Genomic DNA, 11,945 nt, shown 5'->3' on the forward strand with positions numbered 1-11,945 from the left:
CTCAGGAGACCACTTTCCTCTCTGGGCTTCCTTCCTGCTGTAATGAAGTTGTTACATTAAGTTAAGGGGACATTCACACATTTAAGGAATGAAAGATTAGAGGTGAAAAATGTTCAGCAGCTCACATCATTGGCAAAGCCTCTCTGGCTTCAGAAGAAAACCTGCCCAAGCAAGGCTCCGTGCAGAATTAGGGTTACAACCTATCTCTTTGCTAGTACAAGGTCCATCTCTCTTTGATGCACTACTCTAGAGTATGTTGCAGCAGAGACATGGTCCTTGACCCAAAGTTGAACTATTTTAACCTTTCTTTTTTCACGCAGAAGTTTCACCTAGAATGAAACCCAATTGCCTCAGTGCATGCCAATTCTCCTGGCAGGACAACCTCGTGGGTCCTTTTGGTTCCTGGCAGCAATTTAGCTTGTGATCTCTATGCTTTTGTTCTGGCCACCTGACTGAGAAGTGCCCTTTAGGGGTCTTGCTCTGTCTGGGGAGCAGGGAGGGCAAGATGTGAGATAAAGAGTTTGAATGGATAAGCAGAAAGTCCACACTTAAGAAGGCGGGCAGTGAGATGTCAAGAGGAGGAAAAGGAAATCCTCTCATTTATATAGGCAGGTGAAGAAACGTCAGGCAGCCTCCACAAACAGGCAAATGACCCTCTCCTTTACACAGCAACATATTCGTCAGACTAAGCACTGTTCTGTTAAGCTGAGATTGTCTGTCCTTCCTCTTGGTTGAAGCAGCTGTCCTGTATTTGCTGAGGGCTTTGATACCACTGCTGGATTTATTTATTATTTCCACATCCCTGGAGAACTCCCCCAACATTCTCTTCATCCTAAGCACTGAGACAGGTTGGGAAAAAACTGTGGCCTGGAAGTGTCACTCTATTGGCTGTCAGGATGGTGACCCCAAGCTGGGGTCTTTCTCTTGGTGCCCAGAAATGAGGTGGCTGCAGCTGGACAGGCAGGAGTTGCAGCTGGGCACCTCCAAGCCACTTTAGGCTGTGAGCATGAGACTGATCCCAGCGGCTCGGCGTGGCATTTGGCTGCAACAGCCCCACGTGTGATACCAGCGGCTGCTCCCCACTGGAGACTGGCAGAAGCATCCCACGAGACACTTAGGCTTTCTGGGAAAGTGTGAGGAGGCAGCACTCATGTCTGCATCTGTTTCTCCCCTTTCTTGTTACCTGCAGCTACTCCTCATACTAGAGATGGGCCAAACAGAGTGAAATGCTGTGGGGACAATCCAGTTTAATGGTCATTTTGAGAAAGATACACATTTTCAGAGCCATTTTCTCCCTTTCCTTATCCCAGCTTCCAGAAGAGCTCTTTCTGACAGGGACAGCCTCTATTTTTTTGCATGAATACTCCTACACAAACACAAGCTCTCTGTACAAGCGCTGTTTTTCTTTCCCTGAACAACCTTCATTCTGGAGAGAATTTAGCTTCTGAGAAAAAGCCACCTTTTCCATAATGGAATTCCCTATCTTTCACTCTCTCAGCAAGTTTTCCTGAGGTAAATTAAAGTAAACCTCTGAAGAACAACTGCTTTGCTAAATCACAACACTTAAAGAGGTGCAGAAAAAACTATAGCCAGAAATGGAGGGTAATTTCAAGTTTCATATAGCAACTCATAATATTTTACAAAGAATAACAGAACCTGTATCCTGCTATTGTAAGAACACGGGACTATTCACTTCAACTACTACTACAGTACACAGCTGAGAGCTCTCCCACCACTTATAAATGGCAGTATGTATACACAAGTTTCCTTATCCACATGCAGCAGAATCTGCAAAGCTGAAAAAAAAGTATTGGCATATTAATATCCATTAGAAGATATTCTCACCTCCTGGCTTTTCTCTGAATAATTAATCTGGATAGCAAACATGGGTCAAGCTGTGGAGATTTGATATTAACACAAAAAGCATGCCAGGTTTTCTGACATGACAAATTGATTTATGGTTTGATACGGAACCCAGTTATGTTTTATGTTTTTGACCCCAAACCAATCAGAGGTTGGCATTTGGAGGGTTCATCTTAACATAAAAGCTTATAACAACATGTCCTCAGTCCCTGCCAAGCAACACAATCTGACAGCCTGAGTCAAGTCTCCTGAAACAAATGACTTTCACATGTCTCCTTTTGTTCATACAAAAATTCCCTGCTTCCAGACACCATGGACTAGGAGCATGGCCTAAAGACTCAGATTAAGGAGATAAGAGAAATATCCTACAGTTGCTTCTTGATGAAAATATTCTTCATCCTAGAATTAGCAGCCTTTTGCCACATGTTCCTTTAGCTACTGTGTAAACAGCCCTTTCTCATTTCCCAGAATGATAAACAGTTATGAAAAGCTGTATAAGCAGCAAAAATGTGATAGTTAGCACATATGTTTGGACAGCTCTGGAAAGCCTCAACCTTTTCATGTTAGCCAATTTTTTGTTTGTATGATTCAAAGATCCCAGCTACATTGTAAAAACAACCTGGATAAAAGACTGTTGTCCCTAACCCCAGTCCACTCTATACTAGACACTGATGACGTGTTTATTCCCCAGGTGTCAGTCTGATTACAGAGCATATTTGGATCTGGTGTAAACATCAAGCACCGGGGGACCAGCTTTGGGTAATTGTGGCCTCCTAACACACCTCTTCTAGCTATTTCAGAAAGGTGGATTACAGATCCATTAACTCAAATGTTACTGTTTTTCTCTCTGAAAAACTGTCCTGTAAAGCTGGTTGCCATCGACTGCCCTTCTCATTTAAAATGGTCCAGCTTCATTTTGAGTATTGCTTTATTCTCTAATGAGACTCACTGAGGAAAGGAGAGCTCCCAGCTTTCCAGAGCTCTGACATGGAGAACGAAGCAACATCTCCATGGCTCCTTTGCCAGCTACGTGTCTACCACACTGGGCCTGTCTGCCTCACAGCCAGCCTCGCTGCTCCGAGGACTATGGTCCTAGGAGGAAACAAAGCAAGAATTTGAGTCAACCATCTGCGCTAAGGCAATAGCAGGTAACTGTGCTAGAGTAACTATTTCCCATGCTGTTTCAATGAAAAGGAAATGCTCCATGCTTTAAAGAGCAGAATTCTGTGGAAACCATAATGAGGTCATGTTATCCATTCATTGAGCTGAAGTTAGAAATTTTAGCACTGATCTGTCACAATCAGATTTTGGGTCTGCCATCCTTTGCAAGAAGATAATGGAGCCTGGACATCCAAGAAGGATGTAAGTTTTCAGTAAGAGTTTTAACAAAGCAAATCTCACCAGCTTGCACTGGTACTGTCTTTTCCAAAGAGCTCTACTGCCAGATATTCATGAGAATCTGGCCTTGCTGTCCTGACATTTGTGTTGATAGTAGCACAGGGGATTAAAACCACATTATGATGCTGTTGAGCCTTTAATCTAATCTGGTGAGTTTAGAGATAGGTTCTATACATATAATATTGACTGCCAGACACGCAACAGCAGAGTCAGAGGGGAAGAAGGAGCCTGTGGAGATTTTGCCAGTAGTCAATATTCTGCAAACACTCTACATTCAGGCCCTTGTGGTGAGGAAGATGGGATTAGCATTTGCTGTTATGACCTGGGGATTCAGCTCTGCTAGACAGCCATCCGCTCATCTGCTCTTACCCTTTGCAATCACAGTTTATCACTCTTCCAATCCCGAATTAGACATGTGGACACAAAGCATCAAACCCAGCCTCTCTGCAGCTGGAAGAAGAGCATTCACAAATGTGAACCCACTGGCACGCAGCCTTTCTTCCCTTCCCAGGAACCTGGCGACCTCCGGGGCCACGGGTACTGAGATGGCCCTGAAGGACTCCAGCCCCAGCTCCCTCCCTGCGGGGCTGCTGTCCTCACCACCATCACCTCATCTGGGCTCCAGAGAACGGAGGAGGTTAAGGCACTCTCATACAAAACAATAAAGCTGTTGTGATATCCAAGGATTTCTGTCTGGCTTCCCCTCCTGCCCCACATTTTGAGCGAAGACTCCAAGAGTGTGTCGGCACAGCAGAGTTAAGCGCAGGCTTGAGAGCAGGCTGAAACACTTGGAGCTCTGTGACCTTTTTGTTTGCCATGAGCATTGTCATCAGCAGTTCACCTCACCTACTTTTTGCCATCAAAAGCTGGCACTAGTCTAAGCCAGTTATCTATATGTTTTCTTTGGTCTGTGGAGGTGTCTATCTCTTGCTGATGACTACAGAGTGAGAGTAGATGACTCACACCAGCTAACTTTTGATGACTAAAGCTATGTGAAATGCATCTAACTCAGAATGGGATGCCCTTGCTCTGTCTAGTATGCCACAAAAATGCCTGTGTTGGGCCAGATGTATGTTAGTCTAGCCCATTTCCTTGACTCCAGCAATGGCCTGAGAGTTTATATTCCCCACAGCATTCTCCTGAATTGCTATGGGTTTTTGGTTTGGGGACTCCCTGAGACAGAAGCAGGGGCTATATTTAATGACCTTGATGGATTTTTTTCTTTCCATGAATTTCTCCAGCTGCTTTTGAAAACAAATGTTCAGAGTGCTTGGTCCTTCTCATGCCCAGTCAGGGCAGGCTGCAGTCCTCTGGGCCTGGCGGCTTGCAGAGGCTGAGGGAGCTCTCAGATGTGGGTGCTGTTTGTTTTACTGAGTTCCTCCCTCTAGCACAAACAATGCCCGCACCTGGATATATGCTGGGCCACAAGTGTTGCAGATGAACCTTCATTTGAAGATTCAGATACCTAATGCCCTAACACCTCTTAAAACAAATTTTCCATGGAAAACCTAAGGAACTCCCATCTTTTTCCTCCTCTATAGCCCTTTACCCCTTCACACTGAGGGAAAGTAATCCAGTCCCCAGTCTGCACTGCTGCTTTTCAGCCCTTACTTCCATAGCCCTCAATGAGGGCTCATTTTGCAAATCCAGTGACATAGCACTGACAAATACCCTGAGTAAAGACAGGACTGGATGGTACGTCTTTAGACAGCGGGAGCTCTAGATATATTTTCAGAGTGCATCAAGGTTGGAAAAGAACAGATCATTTCTTCATCACTTCTCCGTTTATCTGCCCAGCAAATGTTACTGCTCACAAAAGGCCACTGCTCTTAGCAGCTGTCTCATGGCCCCACCTCTGCCCTTTACTGTTTTGTCTGAGGTGCTTGTTCGTCCTGTCCTGACTGCTGTTTTTGGATCATGATGAGACTTCTTCAGCTCAAATCTAAAACTACAAACTAAATCGAGACAGGTTTCATTTAGCTGGGATGTAACTATCTGTGAGCTGAAGTGACAAAAGGATCCAAGTGACTGCCTGAATTCAAAACAGAAGCGGGAAGAAATCCCAGTAAAACTGAATTTTAGCACCCCGTTCGCACACCACCTGTCTGTTTGTGTTAATGTCTTTACCCCACTTTACCTAGCTCTGTCAGTGAGTATGAGCATACACATACAAGAAAGGGTCAGGACTCCTTTTAGAAGAAAGGCATTTTCTCAAGAGATAACTGTTATCTGAGAAAAGTACAGTATTGTGAACCGAGCAGCAACAGTCAGTAATTGCCACCAGCAAACTCAACCAAGCAAGTGCCCTCTCTGCTTCACCTGCCCACATTACAAGGATGCTTATATAGATAAAGAATTTTAGCCTGAGCAGTTACATTTTGACACGTATAAGAGACTAAAACAAGCTTTTGTACTTGAAGATGTAGAATGTCTTAAGCATAGGTATAATCACCAGCCTGCCTAGAATAAGTAATAATAATCCCAGGTCTGGCATTAATTCACTGGGTGACCTTGGACATGACACTTTCATCCACATTATCAAAACTGGCAAGTGCTTGCAAGTTCCACTGAAGGGCAGGTGCCAAGCACTTACGAAAAATCAAATTAAGCTCCCTGGGGTTCAGCTTTCCCATTTAAAGGGGAAACTATGAGGGATCATTGCTGAGAACAAGATCTTAAACATACACTGAGATCTTAAAAATAAACTTTAGCGGACAAAGAATTTCCCAAACCTCCACAGCTATTAGAGGAATCTTTCTGGCATAAGCATATTTCCCAGCAAAAAGCCACAAGACTGGCTGTGATTGGTAGCCTTTTCTCCACTTCATCTGCCTCAAGGCTTATGTTAGGGGAGGACACGGTCTCAAGCACAAAGTGCTCTGGCAGTGCCTGGATGGCAAGTGATCCTTAGAGAAGCAGATCCAGTTGCCTGTTTTAAAGAGGCCTATAAACTGCTCTGAATTGTACTGTGGGGAGCTTTGCTGAACTGAACTGGCACAGAATATGGTCCTTTCAGCGCATCCCAGTCACAAATTTTCTATCAATCAGTGTGATTTTCTCCAATTGCATTAGAAATTCTGTCTACCTCACACAAAAATCACCTTGTCTGCACACACTATATTGTAATCAATAGGCTATTCTTAGGACGTATTAGGTAGGATTTCAGTCTTCAGTTGCAAAATTAGTATGACCATCGTATTACCCTCCAAGACACTTCCCAAAACAATGCAGAAATAGAAACTGGAAAGAACAGGAAGAATTCTGAATCAGTGTTGGGATAATGCATCTGGCAATAAACCCAAAATCTTCAACAAAATGTTTAAGCCTTGTATCATCTCTGCACACAGTGGAATGGGACAGGAGAATCAAAAGATCAGTGGTCTCCCTTTTTGGCACTGCCTTGATGTAAGCCTGGTGTTGTAAATCTGATGTAAGCCTCAGGTTAGTCTACTGAAAGCCACCGTGTGCCATTTGAAACAAGCATAGAAATATTAAAAAGTTGTGTTTGTAAACAACAGCTGCCAGCATTATGGTATACACGCTTCCCCTGAAGACATAATCAGCTGCATAACTGGTAACTCAGTCTTTGCTAGCGGTTCCTTGAGAGTCTGCTAAAAGTGCAGCCCAGGGGAACCGTGTACCTTTTAGGCCATTTAGCGCAATGTGAAGAATTTCACTAGGGATCCTAGATTAGTCTGGATGCAAATGCCAGAATGAATGTCAAACCTGACACTTATTGCTTTCCCTTCCCCAGATCTTGTGTGTTGCCATGATGAGCCTCAAGAGCTTGTTTTCTCTCTTCGCTGAGAAACCGATTTGCCTCTTTTCTCATCCACAACATTAAAAGTCTTTAACTGATTGTATTGATACTTTAGCTGTTTCAGTGATGTCTTTTATGAGAGTTCACAGTTAATTTGCTGGTGGTTGAAAAAAGCCAGGTGCATTAAAAATGGCACCATCTTTATATGGCCACAGTTGTTTGTAAAGCTTCAGAGGGAATATGACTTTTAAGAGAGTGATGGCCCTTTTTGGTACCTTAGTTAAACAATAGAACTACCTGTATCATAATCAGAGCTGCTCAGATTTTTTTTTTTAATGATGCAAAGATAAATAATCAGTTCCATGACCAAACATCAATTTAAAAGTCTTGACAGACACATTTAGCCATTGATAAGTCTCTGAGCACAGAAACCAAAACCAAAACATGTTGAACAAGGAAGTGACACATCACTGCTATGTGTCTTGTCAGCTGAAACAAGATAAATTGTTAGCTATACACTGATCAAAATACACAAATAGCTTTCTGATTTTCAGATTGAAGGGAAAAAAATCACAGTGCTTTTTTATACATTTAAAAAATAAACCTACATGTGATATAACTAGAGACTAACTCCTAGAATAAGTTATCCTAGGTATCCTTGGATAACTAAAGACTTAGGAGCCTTTATTGTGCAGAACCTGCATTCTGTTTTTACACATAGCCTGACTAAGAATGTGGTAGAATTTTGTAATTGCCGTCTATATACCTCATAAAACTGTTATTCAACTGAATACTAGGCCACTTTAGCATTATAGTTATTTTCTCTGTTTTTTTCCAAGTTCCATCATCACTGCTTCTCTCAGATTTTACTGTTGGCACTTCACATCTCCTCTTGCTTCCTCTCTGTCCTGGGCACCTGTGGTGTCAAGATGTGATCTGTCAACCTCCCCCCTCGACTCAAGGCATTAAACCTACAAGTTAATCCTCTTAGTCTCAGAGTCCTCAGTATCCATGCCATCACTTCTTTCACCTCAAGGATTAACAGGAATTTCCTCAAAGCACCTGCAGTTTTTCCCCTTCACCTCATTCCCCAAATCTCCCCATTTAACTTTAACTCCCTAAAGCACATTAGTCCTCTTCATTTTCAATTGACAAATGTTCTCACTTTATTCCTCATTCGTCAAACCCCACATACATGTATGTCTGGCACTGTTTTGGCAATGCGCTCCAAACCAAAACGAGAACTGAAGCCATCTGTTGCAGCTGTTGTTTTACAGCTCCTCCGTGATGCTGGAACATGCCTGTGTCTTGCAAACAGAAGTCTTATGGAAAGCCGTTCAAATCGATAAATCACCCAAACAGGCTAGGTATGTCCAGGACCAGTGATAAGGGCAGCTGCTGAGCGTAGCTGAAACACCTCTTGGAAAACACTTCTGTAAACAAATCTGTCATTTAATTTTTGGGCACAAGCATTAAATATTCCAGAGAGCACTCTGCCAAGATGTAGACTAGAGGTTCACACCTCTCTTTGGTCTGTGATTTCACTAAACTTGGCATCGGCTCAGCAGGCTCAGCAGTGCTTCTGTTTATCTTTTAGGAAGAATGTGCTCCTATGCAAGAGTGTATCAAAAAGATATTTTTTTCTGAGTCCATTTGTGAGCCACAGGGATCAACCATTTTTTCCAGTTGAGCACTTCAGCCTCAAGCAGTTTGATAGCTGCCAAACCTAGTGGGGTACAAGAAGAAAGGCCTACTGGCATTGTGGAGCCTAGCACTGAAGGAGCTGAACAAGTTGAAAGAAAGAGAAGTTAGCTCTACCTTGCACATTTCAATGCTTTTAGGCAGAAGGTAAGGTTCAACTCTGTGGATTGCCAAAAAAAACCCCAAAAACAAAAACAACACCAACTCTCTCTTCTGTGGGATCTCTGGCTCTGATTGTAGTTTGGCCTGATCCATCCTCTTATACAGGAAGAACTCTGGAGATGGCTTTGCCTTTTTGAGATCAAATTTTTAGGAAAAAAAAGAACTTGGGTTTTATAGAAATGCAATAGTTTCATTAACAGAATTTAATAGGATGGGGGGGGGGTTATATCTTAAAAAAATAAAAGTCTGGGTTCTACAGAAGTGATAGGAAGCTCCATTTACCCTGCAGCAGGGTACCAAATCAGCACAGAGAACTGCGCCTGCTCCTCCACGGCACTGCCCGCCTTTTCCTGAGCAGCCGTTGCTGAGCCATGTAAGAGCACTGGTAGGAGCTCACCCGGGCACTTATTCAGCTCAGCTGCTCATCATTCCCCCCAGTTTAGAGCACCCAGGCTTGACACAACATAATTATGGACCCAAAGGTAAGCTCTGAGATCAGACCCCCACAAAAGCCATTCCCAGAGGGTGTCCCGCTGCCTCGGCTCCCACGGCAGAAGTGCCTTGTGGCCCAGCATCACCCACAGGGCCGGGTCTCCTTGGGCACTTGTACCCTGTGGGAGCAGCTCTTTGCATTTGCTGCCTGACTGTGTGTTTGCAGCCACCAAAGGGGACATGAGGTCACTTCCCTGTCAATAAAAGATGGTTACTGGGCAAGCCCAGCAATGTGGGGGAGGAGGAGGAAGGTGTTCCAGGTTGGGCCCAGGGCATCCCAGAAGCACAGGTCCGATGATCACCGTCCCAGGACACTTGTTTTAAAGGATTGAACAGAGAAGCTGGAGGATCTTTCCTCTCAAATGTGTAGCCTATTGCTGCCATCAGGGGGAAAGATTTGCATCATCTCTCAAAGTGACTGCAAGTAACGGAGCATTTCTGCTGCTTTCCAAAAATGGTATCATGCTAGCAGCTCAATTGCTCTGCTTTTCCTTGGTAACTCAGGAGACTAGAAGGCCAGAGGAAATAGTGATTATCAAGGCTGATGCTTCTGCATAGCACAGGTCATACAACAGCCAGTAGTTCCTGTGGAAAGCAAAATAACTCGTAGGTCCAAACCATTCCTCACAGGAGTGTGATCAAATTAATACCAGAAAACCCAGGATTGTCCCTATTGATGTTACTGTGACACTGTGCATCTACAGTCTCCCCCAAAATAAGTAAAACCTTTCATATGCTTGCTATCAGTGGTAAATTTTGAAACTCTGCATGTGAGGATTGGTATTAGTGTCATATACAGAATACACGTGATCTAAACACAGGGACTGCTTGACACAAAGTGTTCACTAACATGGATCCTGGATTTGGAAGAACAGATGGAAAATAAGACTGTTAATAGAGTGCAGAATATGATAAATGACTTTTGGCTTTACTGTTTTCCAAAATCTCTTATTTAATATAGCCATACCTTCAAAGGAAGACAAAGCACTCACAGGGTATAGCAAAGGCATTGTTCATGCCAAGTCATTGTCATCCTGAAGTACTTTGGCTACCACCAATTTTTGTCTCAGTGCAGCCAAGATCTAATGAACTACATGCATTAGCACTGTTCATATGATTATATCTACTATGATGGTTAGCTGATGCATAAAAAAGCTGGTGTTTTGAGTGTATAAAGAATTAATGCAAAGAGGCTTGAATCCTGCTCTGTCTTCCAGGGGAAGCTTTCCCTCATGGTCAGCATGCGTTAGGGTAAGCACTAGGGCAGTGATACCTCTTCCTTGTCTGGGCAGGAGGAGATTTCACCTACCTAAGAGGAATTAGCACATCTCAAGTTAAGGGGGGGAGCACAAATGGGAGAAGTGGGAGTGGGAGAAAAGAGATGTACATGGGCAAACATATCCCCAGATCAAGACCCCTTCAATGAAATTCATGCTCTGAACCAGGTCTTGCTTAAGGACCAGTTTCCAGCTGAAAGCTATGTGAGCACCCTGAGAGTTTTTAACTGATTAAGATGGAGAATAGACAGAGTTAGGATAATCCAGCTGTAGCCATAAGCAAAGTTTTCTTTTATTTCTGTATAGCTGTCTCTAAATAAGGAGATCATACTGCTGATCTTTGGACTCCTGAATAAATTCATTCCTTACATTATCTTCAAGTCTGTCTGGTGGTAGGAGTGATTTAAGGATAACTGACAAACCACAGCCATTCCATTCCCAAAGAGGCGACAAATCATTAAATTGAGTGTCAGACCATTTCTGCAATGCTGCACACTCCTATAAAAGACGCTAAACCGGTGGTGGCCAGACGTTTCTCCCCAAGCTGCATGGACCATTTTGAAAATTGATAATAAAGCTTGTCAGCTTGGAAGGCATGTCTTCCAGGAACCAAGTATCTCTGGCAAGCAGCTGGAGAGCTGGGAAAGTGCCTAAACACAGAGTCTTCAGCAAGTTCACAATGTTAGGGGCAGCTGAATCTGGTGGGCTTCAGGACTCAGGTGGATTCCTCCTGTCCCAGCCCGATGGACGCAAGGCTGCTGTGGCTCTGTGTTTCCAGGTCCAGCCTGCAGGGCACACACACATGCACAAACATAATACACACATTGCTGTCACATAGAAGAGAAAGAGAAAACAGTGTCTTTGCTAGCACACACATAAATACACACAGCACTCACATCAACATGAATAGCATGGACAGCCTGATCCCGTTTCTCCTTTCTGGATGATCAAGACTGAAGTCTGTTAGTGGACTATATATGCAATATATGGGTCACTCCAGTAGCAGGTCATAAGCACTCAGTCTATCCTGTAGCTGGCACCTAGGCCCCCAGTCTCCTCCAACTGCCGGTGCCTGGACCTATGAGTCCTGGAAGTTCATGGTCCTACTGTGATTGCTGGTACTCAGACCTCTTATTCTGCTAGTCTGGTTTGAATCTTGCTAGCATTCGCACAAAACCACTCAGAATAGAGAGTGCACCCACACAGCAGCTGGTTAGAAATAGGATTTAACAAGAATATAGGATAAACTGCAGTGATCAAGCACAGTGCACAGTCAGGAAAGTGAACTGACC

This window comes from Apteryx mantelli, chromosome 1 (assembly GCF_036417845.1).
Source record: "Apteryx mantelli isolate bAptMan1 chromosome 1, bAptMan1.hap1, whole genome shotgun sequence".
NCBI classification, from domain to species: Eukaryota; Metazoa; Chordata; class Aves; order Apterygiformes; family Apterygidae; genus Apteryx; species Apteryx mantelli.